Below are 25,635 nucleotides of genomic sequence, written 5' to 3'. Positions count from 1 at the left end.
CATTCTCATCTGGAGCTGGGATCTTACTCCAAGCTCATGTGCTTGTGACAGAATTCATTTACTTGAGGTTACAGGACTGAAGTTCCTTATAGGCCTTCAGCCAGGGGCTGGTCTCGGATCCTAAAGACTGCTTGCATTCCTTGTCATGTGGCCCCCTCCGTCACCAGGCTAGCAATCTCCCTTGCCTCAAATCCCTCTCACACTTTGTGTCTTTTGAAGAGCCTCCTCTCTTTGCAAAGTTGACCTGATCAGATAGGTCAGTCTGGCCAAAGAAAGGGTAATCATACTATTTTAAGGTTAAACCATTTGGACATCTGTAAAATCCCTTTTGCCATATTGTGTTACATAGTCATGGGAGTAATACCTCCTCACACTCACAGGTCCTGCTCACACACAATGGGAGGGAATAATATAAGGGGCTCATTAGGGGACATCGTAGAATTCTGTCTGCCCCATGCAACAAAAAGTTACATCTGCCAGAGTAAATGATATCTGGAAGATCCTGGCAATGAGCTATGAGAAGCCAGAGGCAAGTAAGTCTGCCTAGTGGAATGGATAGAGTTAGGGTAAGAGAAGAGGTCAAGTTTGAGCTGATCAGGAAGAATGACTAGGAGTGCGACAGGTAGAGAAAGGCCAGGCTCTTAGGCTTACATGCGTCTGTTTTGTTTTATTCCTTGAGTTCATGGACTATGCCCCCTTTGGGTACCCACTCCCCTAAAAAATATTTTGATTGAGTATATAGTTTTTGAGTATATTATATAGTCTGGAACCTCTCACCCACCTTATTCTTAGCTATCAGAGGTTTTAAAAATGTAAAATTAAAGTCCTTTATTAGACAGGGAAACCTGAATGTTGATCTGATATTAAAGAATTATTAATTTTTAAGGGTGTTAGTGATATGATGGATTTTTAAAAAGATTATATCCTAGCAATACATCTAGACATGTTGGTAAATGGAGTAATATGTCTTTTAAAAAACTTAAATAATAAAATTTGATTTTGTCAAAAATGTTGAGGTGTTTGAAGATGAGCATGTGCCCTTGTATGCATGCACACACACAAACAGACAGTCGATTTTTTCATAACTGACTTCTGTTAACCTCACTCATATTTTTTCTTTTGCTGATTAAACCCTTTATATTTAGGGTTGATTAGGGATCTATTAATTAAGGAGATTTTTGTTTTAAGCAGCAGAGCCTGACTCTGTTTTATTCAAAGGAATGAAAATGGAAATTACTAGAAGAATACTCATTGTCCAGTTGCAGTAACTAGTGTCCAGAGATGGCCCACAATGAACCATGTCTCCTAGTATTTGTGACCTTATGTAGGCCCACATTGAATCTGGACTGTCCCTATGAACCTATTTTGTTGTTACTTGTTTTTCCAGTTATTGAGATATAGTTGACATACAACATTGTATAAGTTTAAGGCTTATAAAATACTGATTTGATATATGTAAAACTTGCAAAATGATTATCACAATAAAAGTCCATCACCTCCGATAGTTACAGCTTTTTTCCTTGTCATGAGAACTTTGAAGATCTATTATCTCAGCAACTTTCAAATTCACAATACAGTATTGTTCAATACACTCACTCTGCTGTAGATCATATTCCTAACATTTATCCTGTAACTGGAAGTTTATACCTATTAAGCACCTTCACTGAATTACCCCTGAGCTAGGCCGATACCTCCAAGATGTCCACAAAAAGGGATGTAACTGCCTTTCACCTAGATCCAGAGCTGTCTTGGAACATAAAAGTTTGGGATAATAGAAGGGGACATGAAGTTACATGGCATCCCTGTTGCCACTGCACTCTGGATTCTGCATGTTACTTGTTGGGAAGGGAGAATGATAGCGAAAGTGCCTGGAACTAAAGCTTAACTGACCACCTACTATGTGCTAGGTGCTGACCTTGGTTCTTTACATATTTTACTGAATCGCCACAAAAACCCTTTGTGTAGCTACTTTTACCACAGCAGTTGTGGAAGCTGAGTCTCAGAGAAGATAATTAACTTGGGCAAGATCATGTTAGTAAGCACAAAGCAGGTTTTCCATCTGCCACCGATGCTTCTCCCCTCTTCTCCTTTGACCGATTCCAGAAGCACCCTCTCATAAGTGTTCTGTTATCATTGCCATCATCCACCATTATTAGTGAGGGTAAGGAAGGGAAGGCGTGAAAGCACCTCTGGGCACATAAATCCCTGGGGATGGGAGTTGGGGAATAATATGTACCCTCAGCGTACATTTATTAGTTGCATAGGCTGTCCGATCTTCTGGCCCTATGTGTTCCATGTAGAATCACTGAATGTTGGAGCAGTGGGAGAACCATGTGTCATCTATTTTTTTTTTATTATTGTTGATAGAACTGAGGCCAGGGAGCTGAAATGACTTTCCCTGAAGTCCTATAGCTAAAGGCAGTGCTTAAACTAGAACCAGAGTGTGCTTTTGCCTCCACGTCTCTGATCCATAGCATAGTGTTGTTGGAGAGTTCTGATTTTGGGAACCACACGGCCTGGGTTCAGTGCTTGGCCTGCCACTTACGAAGTGGGTAGGGCAAGTTAATCTTTCTGGGCCTTGATTTCCCCATTTGTTAAATGGGGGCATAATAATAGCATCTATCTCTTGGATATAAATCACATAAAACAGCATCAGAAATGTCTTGAGGGCTAGGTCCTTGCTACAATGACCAGCTCACAACTCACTGCTCCAATGGCATTGATTCTTTGCCCATCCTGGCCCAATCTTGAGCACCTCTCAGGAGTCTTACACTCTGGTTACGTCCAGTGTGAAATAAATCACAGTATTTCAACCATCTATCTATATCTGCCCTAGAAAAGGATTTCTGCTGACTGGTATTAGACAAGAGAGACCCTAATTTTACTCTTAATTTATCTAACCTTTAGTTTTCTCTTTTTGCTTTTCGTGACTGTTGGTAGATGTTGAAGGAGCAAGGTTCAGTGCTCTCCTCTTTCTACCCTCTCACTATTGAGATTTGCCACCAGGAAAAGGATCTGATAAGCTCATTCAGTGGCAACTTGCTGATAAGGCTTAACCAGTGACCTCTGCTCTTAGTTGCATTTTGTACTTTTACCAAAAGTTAAAGCCTAACCCAAAAGATCTGTAATGTTATGGTTTTAGTATCAGTCAAGAGTGGGACAGGTTTGCATTTTCATTTTGTTTTGCTAGTGTGAGATGAGGGACTCAGAAAGGGAGGAAGCCCCTGTCTTTCTTAAGAATCCAGCTTCCACACCCCAGGCGGGGAAGGAGCTAACTAGGTGAGCAGGTGGGAAAGAAGTGTTGGATTTTCCCTAAGACTTCCTGAGGCAGCCCAGCTGGGGTGGAAAATCAGAATTGCCTTCCAGGGAACCAAGGGGTTGAGGTGGAAGGCAGATCTACCAAGAAGCAAAGACTTTACTGAGAACAAAAAAGCATGCTTCATATCTAAGATGCCACAGTAGGACAGAGTGACCCATGAGTGACCTTAGGAGAGAGTCTGAACCCAGAGCTCACGCCCTTCTTTTACTTGAGCTTGGTCTGTGCTATGGGGCACAAATCCAAGACACCAAGACACAAACACTCTTTATTCCACACTCCTGGTACTTTTAGAGTTGGTACACCTTCCAAAGAGTTGGGGGTGGGAGTTGGGAGATGTGTTGGCCAGTGTGACCAAGAGTTGCTTGGACTCTGCAAGAACATCAGAACCACAGCCAGGTCAACACAACAGCTCACAGGGAGTTCTCTCTCTACTTCCTTCTCACACAGTTGTCTGGAGATAGGAGGAGGAAGTGGATCCATAGAAACTGGAAGTTTAGGTGTAATAGCTTCTCTTCTCTGCTAGAAGACCTAGGTCAGGAACCTAGTGATGGCATGGAAGGAAGGAAGGGTGAGGGAGCAGAAGTAGTTCATGTCTTCCTGTTGAGGGGCCCAGAGGTTATTATAAGGCTTTATGCGCTATCCACAGACTTAATAGATACACGTTTCACACGTATATGCCACTGCATTTCCAAATGTATGTGGAAGCTATACTGTGGTCAAGTGATTAAGATCATCCCTAATTTATAATTCTTTATTTTGTCAGTGAATACTACTATCATATGGGGAGCCATGAAATTTTTTTTACTTTCAAAAGAGATTCTTGTTCTTGAAAAGATTCAAAACATTGGGCTATATCATTGCCTTTTTATGACCACTGCCATGGGCTTCAGTCATACATAGGTTTATGAATACGATCCCTTTGCTTACCACCTCCACCATCAGAGAGTATCGGGTTTGTGTCCTGTTTGGAACATTGGATAAAATAAATATGTCTGTTAAAAACTTCTTTTAAAATATCCCTCAGTGTATTTCCATTGAGGAGAATCCTGTCTGTTTTTCCCTGGGGTGAATTCACCTAACCCATCTTACCTAATCCATCTTTCTCCTTATATAGATTCGGAGGCAGATTCTTTTGGGTCAAATTGAACTCTGCAGTCTGAATCTTCCCCATTTAAAAAAAAAAAAAAATAGGCAAATGTGACCTACAGGAAAGATACACTAATCTCTAGGACCTTGATAAGATGTTAAAAAGCTTGATCCTCAGATTGCTAGTTAAATCACAGTTCAAGGTCAAAAGCACACCGCTGACTTTGTTCATTTTTTTCCCACTAAAGTAAGCTGACTATCAGACAATTTATAGTGACATTTCTAACATAGTAACAAAGTTGTTGCAATTTTTTTTATTTACAAAAATATACTATAAGATACTTAAACAAGATAGAAGTAACCGAAGAAGTGTCCTCATTAGTCCAGAGACAGAGGTGATTAAAATTTGAAGGGTTTTGTTAGATAATAGTTGTGCTTACACCTGAGGTTATTTATTTTTATTTTATAAATACTGTAGACATCCAAGGAAATGTTGTGTATGTACAGTGTAGAGATGTAATGGGCAGTGAAGAAATGATACTCCATATCAAACTTCTTTCCTCCTTCATCATCTTTGTCTTCCTCTTTATCATCATTGTAGAGTCAGTTGCCCTTTGTGGTTTTTTGGAAAATGATTCTACCTCATCTGAATTTTTCTGTAATTCTCTGTAATGAAGAGTACATACTGTTGTGTATATAAGTAATTGACTTACTCTGTACTCCCATGGCCAACTCACCTGTTCTAGGCCACAGTCCCCTGGCACCTTGAATTGAAAATTTACAAGGCATAAGCTATGTGTTTCCCTAAGAAAGAGGAAAGGTTATTTTATAGTCATACCAAGATTGGATTTCTGGCTGTACCATTTATAAACTGTGTAATAATATTGAACAAATTACTTAACCTTTCTGACACACAGTTTTCCCTTTCGTTAAAAAAAGAAAAACAACAAACCCTTGCAGCAAGACAATGCACACAAAGTACCTAATTCAGTACTTAACACATAAAAGTTCTCAATAAATGATAGTTACTAATACACGTGGTCATGGGTCCAGATCGGGAGAAGATAATCTCCTTTGGTTGCACCGAAATACAGCTTCAAGCTCTTTCCATGCAGCTCCCCTGCCCACTCTAATCAAGGATCTGGAAGGCTCTCTGCCAGCCCCTGTGTTGGTTTGTTATCTGAGTGAGTCGTGGTCATTAAGCAAAGTCAGGGTCTTTGTTACCGTTTTCATCCCCACTGGCCGAGCAGAGAAAGCCCAAGCCACGGGGGGGGGGGGGGGGGTACATCTCTTCCTGCCAAGGGCCTGTATTCTTAAAACAAAAACACAATAAAACCGACAGTTAATGTCAGACACCAACCAGGCTTGGGAGTGGGTGGGGAAGGGCCCCTCCTCCTCGATCCTCAGCACCTGTCGGGGTCCGGGATGGCCCAGGCTGGGCCGTCCTGCTTCCTCCTCCCCCCAACGGGCTCCCTGGCCGCCCCGGACCCTCAGCTCCCGGCAACACCGCCCGCTCTGCGACTAGAAAGCACCCATTGAGGGTTTGCAGCTGCCAGCGCCGCTTGCCCAAATACTAAATAAAGCCTCAGCTCCAGTTCCAGCGAAGAAGTCACTACTGTGTTCTTCCTGAGCCCCAGTCACGGCTATCAAACATTCAAAGCAAACTGGCGATGGTTAAACACTGCATGTGTTTACACCCCGAATCTGGAATCACAATGGAGCGGCTTGAGCTGCCAAGACCCGGCAAGTCCTGGCTTTATCCTGGACCCTGGAGTCTATTCTCTGACCCACCGGACAGAAGTAAAGTTGAGTAAATACCATATCGCTTTGCTTTTGCTAGATTGTTTGCTCGCAGGGCCCTCAGTAGGATTCGTCTCAGGGTGGGGTTGAAGGGCGCAAACTTGGAGAATCAAGATGCTGTCTCACATGAGTGGGCCTCCAGAAGCTTTGGGGCTTTGTACGCGATCCCAAAAAAGAAAACCCAAGCTATACAAAATAAAACAGATCCAAACAAGTGAAAAGACAACTGGAATCCCTAAAAAAAACTGCTTTGAAGAAAAAGCAGGGATGGGAAAGTAGAGGAAGGAACCATGCAGTGTGGTTAGTGGGTTAAGCCGAGTGAGTGATGGGTACCTGGGACCTTACTGTGTATGCTGTTGTCCACTCTTGAGAATTTAAAAACTGAGTGCATTAAAAAAATACTGCAATAAAAAGCCCCTTCAGTCTCCCCTTCTCTCAGGCTACAATGCAAAACACGGGTTTTCTTTTAAATGTCCACTTTATTCTAACTTTTTCAGTTACCTTTCTTTAACATGTCAGAATTTGGGTTTTTTTCTGGTTATAGAGAAAAAGTATATTATAACTGTGGTAAATTGAGAAATGCAGAAAAGAAGTATAATCAAGAAAGTGTAAGTCCCATGTCCTTGAATTAGCATTGATTTTTTATGGATTTCCTTTCTATCTTTATATATGCACACATACACAGATAAAGAGAAGTTTTCAATATACTTAAAGGGAATCCAGTTCTCCGTTAAACCATGCCTTTTTCCTCTCTGGTGACCATTCCCCACACCACTGGATGTTCTTCCAAAAATGACTTGTGATGCCTTTGGAATATTTTCACCCTATGTTTCTTGGTGCCAGAAAAAATATGGAACAGAGTTTTACATATACCCTGCCGTACTTGAACAAAATAGAAAAGGATTGTTACAACCAGAGATTATAAGGAAACTTATTTTGCAGTAGATAGACCCCCTTCTTCAGAATAATTGAAGAATTGTGGCCGGATTCAGCATAGTATTTGGCAAGTACAAACAGAATAGTAAGATGCCGTTTTTTTCACCTTCAGATGTGCTCCAAAAGGGAAATGAGAAGAAGGAATGAAAATAGAGCACAAGGGTGGTGGGGTGTGGATGTGAAGAGTAAAGGCAGAAATGGGAGGTGGTGACGCAGCTCTCGCACACACCCAAGTTCTGCGGGCCTTGCACCAGCAGATGTGATCTTGTCTTTTAATTAAGAACTGTAGAAACAAAACTCAAAAGAATTCAGTGAAAATCACAAATATTAAGAGGAAAAGAAAGATTAGGTACTAGAAATGCAGAGGAAACAAAGTGATGGCAGACAGACGCTCGGACAGGCCCGTCAGCATCGACTGAGCACCTGCTGCACACCAAGCCATACGCTGGATATGAAGGCGGATGCAGCAGCCACCGTCTAAGGGAGGACACGGGGTATAAGCAAGCCATTTTAGCTCAGCTTTGAAATTGCATATCGAGAGAAACGAATGAAGTCCAGTGGGAGCCCAGCAAAAGAGAGAAGAAGTTTCACAGAAGAAGATCAGAAGGTCTCAGAGAGAAAGCAACTTTGGAACCAAGTTGAGAATGAGACCTCACAAACATAGGAGATAAGGAGAAATAACTGGGGAACTTTGCACAGTTGGATTAGCAAAGAAAAGCAACTGTATTTTAAAATCTTTTTCCTCATGGGCTTAGGACCCAAAATTATTTAATACAGGCTTCTCTCTCTCTTTTTTTTTTTTTGTAAAAGAAGTATTCCTGGTGGCGCCTGGGTGGCTCAGTCGTTAAGCGTCTGCCTTCGGCTCAGGTCATGATCCCGGAGTCCTGGGATCGAGCCCCGCATCGGGCTCCCTGCTCTGCGGGAAGCCTGCTTCTCCCTCTCCCACTCCCCCTGCTTGTGTTCTCTCTCGCGCTGTGTATCTCTGTCAAATAAATAAACAAAATCTTTAAAAAAAAAAAAAAAAAAAAAAAAGAAGTATTCCTGAAAAGTTTTACACAGGACAGACTTTGATATTTCTAAGTATATTTCAAATAAATAATGGCACTTGCTATTTAAGGGAGCCTTGCTGTGTATTTGTTTAGATAACCTCTTATTTTCTGTTTTTTTTTTTCATATAGGACTTTACATACCATCTATGGTTAGTGCAACCACGTAAACAGATGTCTCCCTACTTGTTCCATTCATTAGTTCCAAGCACAAAAGGACCTTGAATTTTACGTTTATTTGCTGACACCTTCCCCCCATCCACACACATGCACTTACCGTACCCGTATGTTGAATATTAAAAATCAGATGACAAAAGGGAGGCAGGAGCACCAGCAAACATGGCCAGGGTCAATGCAAAATTTTAAACATGAGCTTAAAAATAAAGTTTAGTTTATTTTGAAAACTATCATATTTGCAAAGCTGATTCAGTGTTCTTAACTCTCAGAATTTTTTTTAGCTTGTCTGTAGCCTCCCCCAACTGACATAGTGACTGTTAAGGTAGGTCAGGAATATAATTACAACTTTGCAAATAGAGAATCCAAAATGAAGAGGTGAAGTCAGCTGGTAGCTGCTCTGCCAGGTGAACTCTTAAATTGTTACCTGTTGAAATGGAGCTGTTTTTTTGCAGTGACTGGAAGCTGCATCCTCAGTAAGCTTTAGGTCCACCGAGTCATGAAGCTGTCATTTTTAGGAGATGGCTCATGCTCTGCTCGCCACTTCATTTGAAGCACTTGAATCTCAATGGTGTTGCAAATATCCATGCATTTATGATGGGAGGATTGCATGTCATGAAATCTAGCTGAAAGGGTGGGAGGCAGGGAGTCTATTCTTATCTTCCTGTATTTTTCCTCTGATCACCAGGCCAGAATGTGTTTCCCTGTGGTTAGAGTAAATAAAGACTCAGGATGACTTTTTTTTTTTTTAAACAAAACCGAAAAATTCAGTTGTCCTGAGGAGCACTGATAATGTGAAATAGTACAACTGTAGTTGTTATTTAAAGGGTCATCTTGGTTTCACAAAAAAAATAAAAATAAAATAAAAATAAAACAAAGGGTCATCTCGGTTTCAATTTTCTTAAATTTTTGTTTTTTTAAATATTATGTTCCATGGATATGTTTCTAGTTTGAGCAAAGACTACTTTTCAAGGCTATACTTTAAAAAGGGGGGGCGGGGAATAAAGGTATTTTAGAGCATTGCATGATTCCATTTGTGAAGGTTTTGGGTCACCTGTACCTTGTTTCTCTCCTTAAGCAGGGACTGTATACCCACTGGAAGAGGGTAATAAAAATGTTTCTGTGGTAACTGTGATTCTGGATTAATTATCTCAACAGTAATTTTGGCGAAGATACTGTTCTGGGTGCTATTGCTGCATAACCCCTAAACCAGTAGCTACAACCACCACTTAGTTCTGCTCCTAGTCTTGTGGGCTGGGAATTCAGGAAGCGCTCCGCGTGGGCAGGTGGCAGTGCTTTGGGCAGTGGCTGTCCTCAAAGGCTGCCCTGTTACTGTGTGCTTAGAACTTATCATTCCAGAGCATGTGAATAAATGGGAAACCCCCTTCTCTGTGTTCCTGGGAACACATTTGCAGTGATAATGGGGGGTCAGAAGGAGGAGGATGTTCTGTGTTGCATGGTGGCCTCTGTGACACTCTAAGGAAGGGATGTTGGTGAAAGCTTTCTGTCTTCACTCCAGAAGGTGACATTAAAGGCAGTAACCTGTAATGCCTTTAGGGGTATTACAGGTCATGGGGATGTTAGCCCAGCTTCACGGCTGTTCTCAGAGGTGACATTTCAGTGCACACAGTTGGGAAGCAGATCATCTGCGCAATTGTGATTTATCTAAAATTCAGAAATTGTCAGTGTGCTGCACTTTGATCTCATTCAGAAACCAGTAGCTTATTCTCATTTGATGGTAGACAGTTTGGCTTGCCGCATGGAGGCTGTGTGCTGCTGCCATGGTTAAGAACTTGGAACTACCAGGGCTCCAACTGCAGGTCTACCCACACAGAAGCAAAAATGGGGAACCTTGTAGAGTTCTTAGAGCAGGCATAAAATTATAAAAACAATGGCTGAAGAAGGCTTGTGTTCGTTAGCATTTGTGCTTGTATTAGCTAGAATGCATTATATCTGTCATTGCCAGGAAAGAGATGATATAATCTTACATACCTGCTGTGAGGTAGGTTTTGTTATCGTCCCTATGCTACAGCCCAGAAACACAAGCCTGGAGAACATAAGTAACTTGTTCTAAGGTCACACAGCTACCTGCAGGCATTTGAAACTGCGGAGTCTGGCTTCACGTCTGACTACCAAACTAAGTGTCCAGTTGGGTGATTTCTCCCTTTACCACCCAAACAAACCCGCAGTCCCCACCGCTGACCCTGCACAGGGCTGCTGGGCAAGTGCTCTACTTCTCTGCTTTCGGGCCATGCTGCTTAAGCCAGAGGCAGATGTCTCGGGGGATAAAATGAGAGAGCAGACTTGGAAGGGTCAGAGGCTCCTCTTCCAGACCTTTCACCTGCCCTGAGATTTTTTTTTTTTTTATACCCCATCCCCTCCATCATGCAACCCGCCGTCAACCACATGCCCCTTGGAATATTGTACTGTGCATTGCACTCCAGACTTGGGTTACCCTTTGAAGTTTTTGCTACTTTGGTCACAAAAAAATCTTTGTGTAGAATTTTAATTTCCACAGCCAGGTGGCCTGTCCCCAGTAAACATCACCCTTCTCTTACTTGGTCCTCATCCATATATCGAGGGCCTTCTCTTACAGGTGTAGGCCGGGGACTGGTGACGGGGTGGTGAGCAAAGCAGACACGGTCCCTGCCCACACAGAGTTTATAGTCTACTGGGGAAGACAGACATTATTCACAGAGCATTCACACATCCTAGAAAGCTGCCCTTTGACTAGTGCTATAAAGGAAGTTTGCTGAGCCCAGAGTGGGGAGTTGACCTCATCAGGGAGGCCAAGGAAGCCTTCCCTAAGGTGGTGGTACCAAGTGCAGATCTGGGGAAAAGGGAGACTGTGTCAGGATGAACCTGCTCAGAGGCCCTGTACGCAGGCAGGAAAGAGTGTGGTGACTTTGAGGAACTGAAAGACGGCCGGCGTGGCTGGAGAACAAAGGATGGGGATGTGGTAGAGGAAGAGCGAAGAGCAGCAAGCAGGGGTGAGGCTGCACAGCCCGTGTTAAGGATGTTGGCCCCACGCATAAAGCACTTTGCGCGACTCCAGCTGCTCTTCAGAATCACTGGGGGAGCATTTTAGAAATACTGGTAAGAATCTCATTCCAGAAAATTAAGTCCGAACTCCTGGAAGTGAGACCCGAGCCTAGTTTTTGTTTGTTTTTTTTGTTTTTAAAGCTTCCAGGTGATTTTATTGGAAATCATGACCCTCCAGCTGGGGGTAACCACACAATGTTTAAAAGGGAATAGGTGTACCAAGTGTATTGAGGGGGAGATGAATGTCATCATCAGATTTACATTTCAGAAAGCATCCCATGGCTAGGACCCTGGAGTTAGGAAAACTAGGTCTGCCCTCAGAAAGGAGACCGATTCAGTGGCTGCTGAATGGTGCAACTTTGGGTTGGGGTAGCAGCAATGGAGATGAAAAGAGATGGGTAAATCGGAGAGATTTCTGTTTGCTCACACCTCTGCGACCGGTGGAATGATGACGTTATGGACTCGGTGGAATGATGACATTATGGACTAGGGGAAAAGAGGAGGCTTAGCTGGGTTTTGCATACATGGCGGGCTGGATAACTGGGCTATTTGTTGGGATAGCAGCAAGAATTAGAACCAGACGTGGTCAGAGGGATGGCGAGGCTTCAGTTTTGGCAGGTGGAGTCTGTTTTCATTTCATCTTGTGCCTTACTTCTCTTTTTCTCTAGGCCTTCAACGTGGCACTCACCAATCCTTGCTATTTATTATGCATTAAAACAAACAATAGCAACAACACCAGGAAACTACTAAATACTAAATTCAAGTCATTGGTTTGATTGATCTGCCTTGGATTGTAACTTGAAGCAGCTTACTGACGATTAAATGAGCCTTCCTAGTAAATACACATCTTTTCCTAGTAAAAGTTGTTGCCGTTTCTTAAAGTTTTTCATGTTGTGTACTCCTTTAGATGTTAAGTGCCAAATGACAGAAACCTCACTCTAATAAGCTTAAATAAAAGGAACACCTTATCGTAAGGCTATAGAAGTCTCTCACAGAAGACAAAGATGAATTTGCAGCTAGGTTCCAAGAAAAACTCAAGTCACAAACTCATGACTTGTTGGTATCTCCCGTCAGTTCTTCCAACCTGCACATCTGCTTTGTCCTTCTTTCTCTCTCCTCACAAACCAGATTCCATCACTTGTTTTGTCAAATATAATAGAACTGGCAACTGATAGCTTCTGAGGCTTAAGTTTTAGAGCTCAGACTTCAGGGAAGCGAACCTGACTCTGATCACAAACTCCAGAGTCCTGAGGAAGGAACTCACTGGCTCAATTGAGTCAGGTGTCCTCCTCTGGCCCCATCACCTATGGCCGGTAAGGAAGTGTGACCTGAGGGAAAGGTTGGGCTCAGCCCACCTTTGGTTCATTGACCCTGCTGAACTGTGGCTGAAATGGATGCTCCTGTGATAGTCCTCGAGAGCTGTGGTAGGACTGGGGTGGCAAGTACTGGAAAAGCAGGGGCTCAGGGAATAGTACAGGTTTGCCATCATATCCCAATCGAGGAAATTAACAGAAGCAAACTGCAAGATCTAACTGAAAAACAATTCCAAGCAGGTTGATAATTTTACAAAATACTTCATCTCTCTAGACCGCTGTTATGACATCTGAAGTTTCCAAGCTTTCTAAAACTTTATATTAGGTAGTGATTAATGTCAGGAGACTTGCATTTGTATAGTATTTGGATTATGAAGTTTTGAGCTGATTCAACAAAGCAGTGCTCAAGCTCTGAAATGATACTGATTTTTAACTATCATTTGCATTTCTGTAGATGGGAAATTATGTAACAAATCCTAGCTCTTTTGATTCTCATTAGTATCTGCTTAACACTGAGACTCCCCAAAGCCTAAACAGAAGTGGAGATTTCAGTTGCATTGGGGAAAAGTATGTACTTTGTTCCCTAAGAAATAAAGCAGAACATGCTAGATGAAAAGTCATGAAGAAGTTGGTTTGGACAGTGTATTCTTTTGAAGCTCCCAGATGAAATGAGGGCTGTGCCAATTACTGGTGATGAAAATGATCATAAGTAAAGATCTTCCATGAGCTTACTTATGAATGGGTATGACAAACCACTGGGAAATAACCAGGCCAGTATGTCCATTCGGACCTCCTAGGGTATGGCCCTCTTTGCAGACTCTCCACTTCATGCGTTCATGACCTTTAGAATTTCCCTCAAGAAATAGGACTAAACAAATAATATGGTTAATAACATTTATAAACTCATCTAGTCTTGAGTGTCCCGTAGACCATCTCCGTTAGCTGAGCGAGAAGCCAGGGGCTAGGAGCACAGGCAGGCTCGAGTGGCCCTGCCAGGACTGCCTTTGACCAGGCTGTGGGGCAGGTGCAGTTTGCCTCGGGTGCCCTTGCTCCCTTGATCAGCAAGGACTCTGTTTGCTCCCTTTTGGACTCTCCATACTTACCTTTAACTTCCATCTACTGGATGGTACCCATAATTTCCTCCAGTCCTGTTTTCAACTCATTTTCAACTAATCGCTGCTAAGGTGTTAATTGGTAATTGAGGTGTTATCTCAAATGCAGCAGAACTGTGCTGTGGGGATTCAGATTCTGGACCTGGCTCTACTGTTATCACTCATTGTCATCTAGGGCTAATTCTTTTTCTGTCCCAGACCTCCGTTTTCTCATCTTTAAATCAGACAGGGAAGAATTAGATCGATGCTAAGCTGTCTTCCAGATATTGTATTGTTAGCCTATATAACAACAGCCTTCAGATGTGTTTGTATCTTTAAAAGGTGTGAGATGGACAGTCCTCCTCCTTCCCCCAGTGTAATTCAGAGGCAGCGTCAGCCCACTTTTCTGTAAAGAGCCAGAGAGGACATATTTTAGGCTCTGTGGGCCGTGTAGTCCCTGTTGCAACTAGAAACTCTACTATGGTGGATGTGAAAGCAGCTACAGACAGCAGGACCTGTTTACAAAACTAGGTGTGGCTGGAATTGGCCTGCAAGGTATAGTTTTCAGACCCCTAGTTTAGAATTTGGTGTCTGGAACCAAGTTGCTTGAGTTCACAGCTCAGCGCTCCAGCTGCCTAACCTTTCCACACCCAGGTGCCTGATCCGTAAACAGTGAGAGAGGTGGTGTAGACGTCCCTCCTAGGGAGGCTGTGGGGAGTCCATGAATTCATCTGTGTAAAGCACTTGGACCCGTGCTCAATTTATAATAAGTGCCGTTAACTCTTCTTCCTCTTTTCAGCTTCATTTTGTGTTTCTGTAGAGTATTTTTCTGTTGCTGAGCCTGGCCCAACAACCTCTTCTGCAGGGAGGGAGGTGGTAAGAGGGCAAGAGCCGCTCACCTATCGGGTGAAGAAAGACTATCCTTGTAAGGAAACTTCTCTATTCGTGAACTTTCTACCGGTGGAAAGCCATAGGTAGATTTAAAGCTTCTTCCCAGAGCAGAAGCGCGTGAACTCGGCCCTCTGCCCACCAGCAGCTCTAGCACTCACTTGTGTGATACTGCTTTGAGTCTAGGCAAATGGTCTTGCAGCCTTTTGCGCGGTAGCCTGCTGGTGAGCCAGCTTCGGAGCGCCCTTCCGAGAAAGAACAAATAGGGAAAAGGGGGGCAGAACCCTCATGTTAGGGAGAAGAGTGAGCTTTTCAGACCTAGTAACACTAGGTTTTTAGTACTGCCCAGGGATGGGTGAGGGAACATTCCCTGAATGAGGGGGATCCTGGGATACGGTTTTAATGGGCTCCACCATGGACTTTGGCAAGGAGGTATTGGTGGGCATGGGGGTGTGTGTGTGCCGTCATTCATGGTCAGGTAAATGGCTTGGGAACAGACGTGTATTCTTTTTTTTCCTCTTCGAATTCAGTGATTTAAAAAATAGCAGGAATTGCCAGGTCCTTTGCCAGAGAACTGTGTGGTCAAATATTTTATAGCATTTCAGGTTTAAAGAAGTTCTGCCTTAGATTGCATCATCAGCCTGCATAGTTTCTTCTGTTTTTCAAGTGGCACAGTGCCTAAGTTATGCACAAGATTAGTAATCTTTACAAGGGCATTGTTGACAGGCCTGTAAGCATGCATAAGAATCATAAATCTTTTCTTTAATAACTCAACAGCGCCTTTTCTATTTGGCCAGTATTTACCAGGCACTAGCTGAACCGGAATGGTACCAGTAAGGCAAATGCCCGAGTCAGGGAAACTCAGGTCCTTGTCATGATGCTATCACGCAGGAGCTGGTGGCTTGGAGCATCAACTAAATTTATAGCACAGAGATAGTTACCTAACTTCTCCAGGACTCTGTTTCCTTATCTGAAAATGAGAGAGGTAAGCTAGAGGCTGAAGGCACTTGGCAGCTCCATAATTCAGGATTACCCAAGGAGAGAGACCAGGTGGTCCCAGAGGTCTGAAATTCTATGTTGATGGGCCCAAATCCTTTGGGATCCCTTTCAGAGTTTCTCCTTGATTGGTGGTGATGATAGATGAGTTGATAATCACAATGGTTAGGCAGAAAGCTGCCTATCACAAATTCTGGATAAGGAGCACATTAACCAGAAAGGGGGAGGTATCACTGAACAATGAGGCAGCAGGGACTACCGTCCTCAAGGCAGAGGGCCCAAGTGGAGGTCTGCTTCTGCTGCTTACCATCCGTAAGGGCCAAATCACACAGCCTTTCTGAGTCTGTTTCTTCATCTGTAAAATAGAAATCACGATGCATGCCCTGCCTGCAACCCAGGGCCGGGGTGCATCACATAAAACAATTCACGTGAAAGTCCTCTTTAAACATTGAAATCCAGCACAAAAGCCATCATAATCACAACTCCCTTCTTAAAACAGAAAACAGAAGACATTAGTGGGTAAAGAAACTGATAACCTACAAAACATCCTAAATTATGAGTAGTCGGTCATTCCTTCAAGATGGATCATATTCATAACTGAAGAAAGGAAACCCTTGTTAACATTATGATATATCCACGCAGCAAGGATTCTGAGTGTTAAAATAAAAGACTCTAACCAGTTTTAGAAAAATTGCTACTGTCAGAATACAGCCTTACCTGATCTAAAGTGTTTTCTTTGCATACACAGCTTGGCAGGACCCAGAGAAAAGGCTGTGTGCTCGGAGCTGGATTGGGGAGGGTGATGGTAATGTGTTTCCTTTATTCTGCGAGGCTGTCTGAATACTTGGGCTAGGTTCTGTCAGAAGCACTGACAGTTCTGGATCTCCTCCAGCGGAGGGAACAAAGGCTGGAGTTTCTTTTGAAAAATTCTTTCTGAGCACTGAGATTGTCCGACACAGTCTCCTTGATAAAGGGCTCATTATCTATCGGTATGACTTTGCCCTTAATTTTTATGCTGGCAGGGCCAACATGAGCATATTTAAGCAAATCCTTCTACCCAGACAGCTGTAACAGCGCCCTCACAATTTGTGCCAACACTCAGAGCTTGGGTGTGGAATATAATCAACTATGGGTTAAATTTCCAGTCATTTGAATCGCCAAAAAATACAATTTATTTGCTTGCTTCTCATTGTATTTACACTTGTCACTTTTCAAATGCAAGCTCATTTTCAAATAAGAAAAATAGTAGAATGTTTCAGAATTGCTTTCTTAGCTCAACTGACACATGCTTATGGATCTAAGTGGGTTGCTTGTGTTGGAGTAAGGTGGCTCCAGAAGGTTGGGAAAAAGTGGCAGTCTGAGAAAGAAATCTGTGTTAGCAACACATGATGTAGCATTGTGTGTGTGTGTGTGTGTCTCTTGTGTGTGTGACAGAGAGAGTCTGTAAATAGTGATGAAGAAAATCTTGTATCCACCAAGTGTGTTTTAGTTTCTAAGAGGCAAGCCTGGAGTGTGATGTTAGTTCAGAAAGCTGAAAACTGACTAAGTGTCCTGTAAGCTTTGTAAAAGATTTTTAAACAAAGTGAGGTAGCTTCACAGAGCCCGTACAAAGGAATGTCGGAAAGTAAGAGGGAGACAGCACCAAGGGGAATGTTCCTGAGGTGGGAGATACAAGCATGCTGTTTACTAGGGAGGTATACTCCACTGGGTGCCTGGGACATTTCAAGAAGGCTTTCCAAAGCCAGGAGGAAGTATCTCTCGGTTTACACTGAATGCTTCCAAGGCTCATCCACATTGTGATGTGGATCAGAGCTCCATTCCTTTTTTTATGGCCAAATACTAGTTTATTGTGTGGATATACCACATTTGTTCATCCATTAATCAGTTGATGGACACTTCGGTTGTTTCCAGTTTTTGGCAATTGTGAATAATTCTGTTATGAACATTGGCATACAAGTTTTTTTTTTTTGTCTCTTCTTGTGGTTTTAATTTGCATTTCTCTAATAACTAAAGATGTGTAGCTTCTACACGAGTTTATTTGCCATCCATATATCTTCTTTGGTAAAGTGTTTAAATCTTTTGTCCATCTTGAAAAAATGTGTTTGCTTTTTCATTATTGTGCTGTGATATTTCCTAATGTACTCTTAATACAAGTCCTTTGTTGGATACACATTTTACAAATATTTTCTCCGAAGATGTGACTTTTTACTTTCATAACAGTGTCATTGGAAGAGCACAACATTTTAATTTTTTTTAAGATTTTATTTGAGAGAGAGAGAGAGAGAAAACACGAGTGGGGGGAGGGGCAGAGGGAGAGAAAGAATCTCAATCAGACTCCACACTGAGCGTTGAACCCAACACGGGGCTCCATCTCACGACCCTGAGATCATGACCTGAGCTGAAACCAAGAGTCGGACACCCAACTGATTGAGGCACCCCAAAACACTTCAATTTTGATGAAGTTCAGTTTATCGATTTTTTTCTTTCATAGTTGATCCTTTTTGTGTCCTAATTTTTAAGAAATCTTTTCTAAATGTATACTTTCTTTTAGGAGTTTTGTAGTCTCTGAAATTTTTAGGTCTATGATCCATTTCCAGTCAATTTTTTATTTGGTGGGACATCAGTACTGAAGTTCACTTTTCCTTGTATATGGTTTTCTAGTTGCTCCATGCCTCCTGATGTTTTAGTACCACTTGTATACTGATAGCCGGGGGACCCTGCTGCTCTGTCCCCAAATCTGGCTCTGACTTACTTGGACCCTCAGAGGTTCTTTCTGAGTCACACTTGCATACTAGTGTTTTAACAGTCACAAATACAGGAATTGGCATTGTGTTTCCTTGAGCTTTCCAGGCCTTTCTCCCTTGCTGAGTGCCCGCTATGTACCAAGAAGTCTGTTAGCTGCTGGAGTTACACAAAAGTAAAAGGTGGCCCTTACATTCAAGAAAATAACTGCTCAGAAATTTGTTTCTATGTTTCACATTTTATCAACTCTACTGAGATTACTGTATTGTAACTTTTTTTTTTTTTTTAAGGCCAGCTTCTTATTTCAAGGGATTTTGAGAGCAGATATGGAGTAAAATGTAACTGAAACTACCCGAAGGTGGCTCTTTCAGCTGCATCTCATACTGGTTGATTTGTTGAGTCTTCTCCCCAACAGTTTATGAGGATTCGGACACTAAAATATTAGACAGGGATGCCCAGAGAACAGATGGTGATCAGAGAACTTGGGGTACAGGTGATTATGACCTGACATGTTCTCTGGGGTCCAGTCAGGAAGTTGCAACTCTTTCTAGTACTTCACCATGGTTAACAGCTTGTTCAAGCTCAGAAACAACAGAATGGGTAGTGGCCTTTTGAGTTCTCAATCTGCTTGGAAGCATTCCAGCCATTTTTTTTTCATGTTTCTCTTAATATGTATTTAACCTAGTTAACTCACAATAGTGTAAGATCTTAAGCTAAGTAATACAAGGATTGACTCCCCACCCCCCGCCAAGCATTTCAGCTATCAAGGCAGGAGAGAGGAAAAATAAAAATATTAGGCCAAATTCCTTAGTGTTGGGCCCCAGCATGGCTCACGCAGGGATCTCACTGCTACCTTCTCTCAGCTGTTGAGTGCCTGCAATGTTTGGTGCCATAGAGAACAGAAGACTGAAAATACGTGGGTCTGTAGACCAGCAGTTTGACATTCCAACAAGCTAGTTGTCCTCTTGGGTGTCCTTTTTTTGTTGAGGTCCACTTAATTTTATAATGTAAGGCATCGTAAAACCCTAAACTGGTGGTCATCGCACTTATGTGGCCTAACCTAGGTTTCAAAAAATGTTGCATTAATTGCCAGCATTTAGTAGTTGAGAAATTGCCCATAAAAATCTGGGTTTCCAGCTTCTCTGTGAAAATTGGAAGGTCTGGCAAATCTGGGCTCACAGTCCTGTGTGGTAACAATCAGTTGAACGCTAGTACCAGCTGCTTCCTGTAAGACCAGCCATTTGGGCTCCATCTCTCCCAGCTGGCTTTCCTGATGGCACCTTTCCTACCTGGGTCCTCCAGGGCAGTGGTTCTTAGTCCTGGCTTCACATTGGAATCAGGTGAGGATCTATAATGGCCACGGATGCCCATGTTCTGCCCACAGAGGTTTTGATATAATCTCTCTGGGGTGCAGACCAGGCATTGGGATTTGTATAAACTCCCCAGGCAATTATAAGCGCTGTAGCCAGAATTGAGGACCCCTGCTGAGAGAGAGCATTGCAAACTTTAAATTGCACATCAGTCACCTGGGGATTTTGTTAAAATGCAGATTGTGATTCAGTAGATCTGGGATAGTGCCTGGGATGCTGCATCTCTAACAGGCTCCTAGATGGTGCCAGTGCTGCTGGTGTATGGACTTCTCTTTGAGAAGTAAAGCTCTAAGGCATTTGTTCTATTTGTTTTAGTTTTTTGAACCCTAAACTACATACTTGGGTTTTGAGTCTAAAGGAATTGTGTTCTAGCACTCACATTATTACAGTAGCTGGAGTGATGGTGGCAAATGAGAATATCCTGCCCAGTCGTCTTTGGGGAGGACACTTAGCTTGCTGTGGCGGCTGAAAGCCTTTCAGGGTGCTGGGGGTCCTTGTCTCTGTTGGGTCTGACTTCCAAACCACCTTCACTGTCACCAACTGTACATGACATCCCTATCTTCCTTTGGGAAATTGTACATTCTCTGACATTTTGAGCTCCTTGGTGGTGGCACCACCTGCCAGCCAGCAGTTTGGCTGCTACTGATGGGACGGTGGTGTTTCTGTGCCCATTTGAGCATTTCCTTGCAGTGGTTTTCAGTCTGTGTTCCCAGATGCCCTAGACCTAGAGCAAAGGCTCTCAAACCTTCTCTTGTGTGAGACTACTTGGAAGGCTTATTTAAAAAGATTGCTAGGCTCCAGCCCCAGCATTTCTGATTCAGTAAGGACAGAGAATTTACATTTCCAACACATCCCCAGGAGAGAATAAGGAGGCTTGCCCAAAGACCTAGAGGTTCCCCTTGGCCTCACCACGTGGCTTCTTATAACAGTTACTTTTTACGAGTCCAGATAAGGTTTTATTTAGGAAAAAGGTTTAAAGTCTGAGTACTGCTGTTCTGTTGCTTTTTATTATTTTATAGAAATCAATGGAAAATGAAAATTTAAAAAAGCTAATGTTAGTGATATGGGGGGGCAGGTATCAATACAGATGAACCAAAGACTGAACTTACTCAGTTTATCAAAAAAGAGCCCTATTGTCCTCCCATGGGATACTCTTTGGACTTACGCTCTGTGGTCCAGTATGATGGAAAAGATGAAAGAAGATACAACATAAATTGCTGAAGACCATCTAAAAAAAGAAAGCTTCATTAAAGATTTCATGCGTTTTTAGGTTTGGGGGGGAATAGAACCCCATCATAACAATACATAAGTCCCTTTCCAGGAACTCATGTACAAAAGGAAGAGACGGCTGGTAAGGTTTCTTCAGACCCAAGCCTAAAGGAAACACCCTAAACATCACACCACTTACAGCTCAGCTTATTGGATTGGGTCAAAGTAATTCTACCACAGGGTGAGACACCTCATTTCAGTTACAAAGCTCAGGCAAACAATAGATGAGGCCCTTCATTTCATAGAGTAGGTGGAAAGGACGTCGCTTGGGTAAACTTTTAGATTAAGTGGATTCTTAAACATGTAGGTAGCTCTCTCTCTTTCTCCACTTCAAGAGACGTGTTGGAATAATAGAAAGGCCAATACCTGATACCTGAAGTGGAACTTACTTTTCTGTTAGGAGTGTGAGTCACCTTTAAAAATGATTTTATTGTCTGAGGATACTCAAGACATTTCAGGATGTTCTTTACCTCCAACACCCACGGGAATAAAGCACCAAATTCAAAGTCTGACAGAATTTTAAATGCTTGTTTTTGTTTGTTTTTAAAGGAATATCCTTGCAAGGAAATGGGGAAAGAGCTATAGAAAGTGCTCTAGGGCAAGCAGGCTGGGCGGGTGCAGATCTCAAAACTGCTGAAAGAGGAATCTGGGACTAGAGGTTTAAAAAGCAGGGTCTTACAGGCCTTAATGGTACAGGGCAGACAGAACACAGGTTGCTCGCATTCCATCTTACCCGTCATTGGAAGGTCTGAACCAACATCAGATTTTTTTTGAGCAACTTAGTAATGATTCTTAGTGGGAGAATCTGCATTGGAAAACGAATTTACGGGACAGTATAATTCACGTGAGCTTCCACTCCCGACACCCCGAGCAAGGACAGGGGCCGTGGTCCGCCTGAGCGACCTACATTTGCTACGCGAGGCAAAGGCTGGTAAGGATCAGTCAGCGTGCGCCCTCCTCATCAAACTCTCTTCCCTTTTCGCGGTCCCGCCTGGCTCCCGGTGGCGGCGGTGCCAGGCTGCTGGAGCTCGCGGCAGCCTGCGGGCACTAGCCCCTCCGCCTCACCCTTTCACCCTCCGTTCACCCCCGGGCGCCACGCGGGTGGCGTGGTTTTTCCGCCCACTCCCGAGGCCGTGCTGGCGAAGCCCGGAATTGCAGGGCCTCCCCGCCTTGGCGAGCCCTGGAATCTGAGTCCTCCCCGGCCCTGGCACTCCGCTGGGGCGCGGGGGACTCGAAGGAGGCTGGGGTTCGTCTCCAGACACTGTGATTAGAGACGCAGCCTCTAAGTCTGAACTCGTCCTCCACCTCTCCCAGCCCCACCGCCTCCGGTCCCGGAGACACCGGCAGCTGGCTGTGCCGCGGGTGGGCGCGCGCGCGCAGACCCAGAGCGCTCCACCGCGGAGGTAGCGCGCGGCCCGGCAGCCCGGGGCATCCCCGCGGCCGGGGGCGGAAGGCCAGCCCGGCGGCAGGAAGGGTCCGCAGAGCCGGAGCTCCGCCTCTCCCACCGCCCGGCTCGCAGGCCGGCACAGTGAGTGGCAGCGGCGGAGGGCGCGGCGCCAGCGGAGAGGGGCGGAGACGCGCGCGCTGGTTGGCGCGGGCTCGGGGGCGGGGCGCGCTGGGCCGGGCCGGAGGCGGGGCCGGGGCCGGGCACTGGCGTTGCGGGCTGACGGAGAGGAGTCGCCAGCAGCTGGAGCGGAGTTGGAGGGAGCGGCGGCGGCGGCGACGAGGGCAGCGGGCTAGCGGGTTGGAGCCGCCGAACTCGGATCGGGAACGGCGGGCGAGTCGGGGCCGGGTCAGAGGCGCGTCGGAGGCCGCCGCTGCAGCCTGGGCCCCGCAGAGGAAGGAAGCCGGCCGGCGGGGGAGGTAGGCGGCGGCAACGGGTCCGGGTGTGTGTGTGCCCGGGAGGGGGAGGCTGTGCGTGCGCGCGCGGCTGCCGCCGTTCTCTTCCTGTCACCAGCAGCCGCTTCTGCAGAGCTGAACCGGGGGAGAGCGGGCCGGCAGCCGGCATCGCCGGTTCTCGGCCAGCGTTCTGCGTGCTCCGGCAGCTTCCGAGCTCCCGTTTCCCCGGTCCTCTAACGAGCTGGCTCTGCGCGCCGCCGGACTCATTCGTCCCCCGAGTTGCAGGCGATCTCGGGCTTGTCCCCACCCCTTCGTTACCGCACACTTCTGAGGGTCCTTACTGTCGCCCTGCTGCAGTTTTCCGGGGTCCTTCACCGGAGGAGAGAGCCCAGACCGTTGCCTTTGAGTTAGCGGGAAGGAGCGGAGCCTCCTCTCGCGTCCTCCAGCTGCAACCAGGGTCGCTGCTCGGGCCGTTCCCCCGAGCGGGTGGGGCGGCGGTGGTCCCCGGAGCTCGCGACGAGCCCCCGCCCTCCGAAGTTTGCCTTCCTCCTCTTCCGGGGTGGGGGAAGTGCGCCTCGGGGCGGCTGGTCGCTGGGGCCCTAAAGGCGTCTAGTGCCGGCTGGGCCTGGACAGGTTGTTGGAGGCATATTTAATGGGGTCTTCGAACAGTCCGGAAATCCAGCTTTTTGTAGCGCGGGGCGAGACTGGAGGGACCTGCCCAGCAATATGGAGCCGGCTAGGGAGAGCGGGAGTGTGGCAAGCCCGAGCTAAAATATCGTGGGGAATTGTCTGGCAACCACAGCTCTAACACTCACTTCCCAAGAGCAGAAACTGCCCCGCAGATCACAAGACAAAGAGAACTGAAGAGCTCAGGCCAGCCACTCCTGTACAAATACATATTTCGATAACCAGAATTCGAGCATGAAATAGAAGGGTGTGAGTGGAGTGGCTGTTACATGTTGAATGCAGAGCGCCTGGGAACTGGATTTGGGGAATTTCTTATGCTTCCCTGAGTGCTATTAATACCGAAAAGGGCTCACTTCCACCGTTAATCCCTGGTGGAGCTGCAGCACTGTGGTATCCGAGTATGAGTTTACTTTGTATTTAGGGCTTTTATGACTTTGGAAGCTACACTTTTTTTCTTTTTTTCTTTTTCTCTTCTGTTCTTTTCTCTTTGTCATTCAGTGCGAAGTACGGCTGGATAAAGCAGTTCCGGGTTTTGAGTGCAGCATAAGATTGTCATTTCAGTGTAGTGAGGTTCAAGTTTTAGTTGTTAGGCGGGATATTCACAGAGCTTACTGACCCAGGCATTTATGTTGAATTGTATTTTAATGTTTCATTAGTTTGGGTTGCGTTTCGCAACTTTAAAGATGGGTAGTTATTAGCTAGAAAAGATCGGAGAAGACAGGTTCATTTCTGAGGCACGCTATTAGAGTAATGGATCTTCAAGGTGCAAATCATGGGGCATTTGGTGAGTTCTGCGGAGAAGACCACAAATAGCTTTTATCTTTAAAAAAAGAACCCCCCCCAATACAGGTTTTTGATAGATCACATTGTCCTTGAAATAAACAGTTCAAACCAACAGAAGGTAATTTCTTAGAAACAGAAGTTGCTTAAATTTTGGGAAGCAGGTGTTTGGGTTGTTACAAAGAAAATACCCTAAAAGTAGTTTGGGGTGGCAGTGTCCCTCTAAAGTTTGAGAAGGTGTGTTTGGTTCAGAATCAAGCTTTAAACTGGAAAGGTCAGTGAAGGAGACTACCTTATCTGCCTTGCAGAATTGTTGGGTTCTGTCATTGCTGGCCTCTTCAGCTTTTATATCCGTGTTGTAGATAGGTAGGTAGTAGTCATACTTTTTTTCATAACAGTGTATAGGTTTTTGTGACTGGGAGGAAGATCTGTGTATCTCATATTGGCTTTCAAAGTGTGATGTGCTTTTGCTTTTTAACTTCCATCTTGATATGGGACCTGTTCTTGTCAGTTGCATAACAGAACTCTAGTGTACACATGTCTATCTGCTGTTTTATCTGCTTTTGTAAAATGATGTTATCACTGTGTCCTTTCACATGTGTGATGCTGATGGTGTGAAAAAGCACTTCACTTCCCATCAATTAATTATATTGTCTTTTCTTAGCTATTTTTTGAAATTTATATTTATTAAGATCAGAAAATCCCCACAGCATAAAAAGTTAGTTTTGGGGAACAGAAGTGGCACAATAAGTTATAGTTAATACATGTTTTGGTTGTTGGTAGTGGTGCTGGTCACATGCATTTATCTTCTGGAATTGCCACTTGTACCTCAGCCGATTTTTGAAGGGTTTTGTATCTTAAATGCAAACATACACCACCTACCCGAATCTTGTGTTGTTAAAAGTGACCATACGTATTAATTTTTTCCATGAGTGCCTTGTAATTTTTAAGGTAGGGTGTTGGTCAGAATTTCCTTTTTTTCTTAGGTAGTTCTAAAAAGGCATCCACTCTGAAAGATTGTCCTCTTGCTCATGAAAACAGGGACAATTTCAGTTCATCTTTTGTTGTGTTTGCATTTTGTGATTTCCAAACTGCGTTTTATTGAATAAGGAGATGATGGTGAATGAGCAGATTTAAAGAAAATGATTTTATGGTCAGGTAGATGATGAAAAGCTGAGATAATGGCTGCATTTGGGGTTTGGCTTTTAATTCTCTCACCTATGCGGGATACACCACGCAGAAGAAAATGGGAAATGC

General features: G+C 44.3%; 1 protein-coding gene and 1 long non-coding RNA gene across 5 annotated transcripts in view; one reads left to right on the top strand and one right to left on the bottom strand.

Moving 5' to 3' along the window:
- LOC118549834 (uncharacterized) overlaps positions 1 to 16,529 on the bottom strand; it is a 184,009-nt gene extending 167,480 nt beyond the window's left edge. The window contains exons 1-2 of the long non-coding RNA XR_013445769.1: positions 16,409 to 16,529; positions 8,789 to 9,065 (exon numbers count right to left, since the gene is read on the bottom strand). This is a non-coding gene — a long non-coding RNA (uncharacterized LOC118549834). The remainder of the gene's footprint in view (positions 1 to 8,788; positions 9,066 to 16,408) is intronic.
- PIK3R1 (phosphoinositide-3-kinase regulatory subunit 1) overlaps positions 1 to 25,635 on the top strand; it is a 167,385-nt gene that overhangs the window by 60,529 nt on the left and 81,221 nt on the right. For 2 of the 4 annotated variants that reach the window (XM_036114432.2, XM_036114433.2), the window contains exon 1: positions 22,730 to 22,935. The exons of the other annotated variants lie outside the window; for them this stretch is intronic. The gene's annotated coding sequence lies outside the window, so the exon portion shown is untranslated. Of the gene's footprint in view, positions 1 to 22,729; positions 22,936 to 25,635 lie in introns of those variants that run through there. 4 annotated transcript variants of the gene reach the window in all.

The sequence above is a fragment of the Halichoerus grypus genome, chromosome 2 (genome assembly GCF_964656455.1).
Source record: "Halichoerus grypus chromosome 2, mHalGry1.hap1.1, whole genome shotgun sequence".
Classification (NCBI taxonomy): Eukaryota; Metazoa; Chordata; class Mammalia; order Carnivora; family Phocidae; genus Halichoerus; species Halichoerus grypus.
Note: the sequence above shows the minus strand (reverse complement) of the source record. Positions and strands in the feature narration are given on the sequence as shown.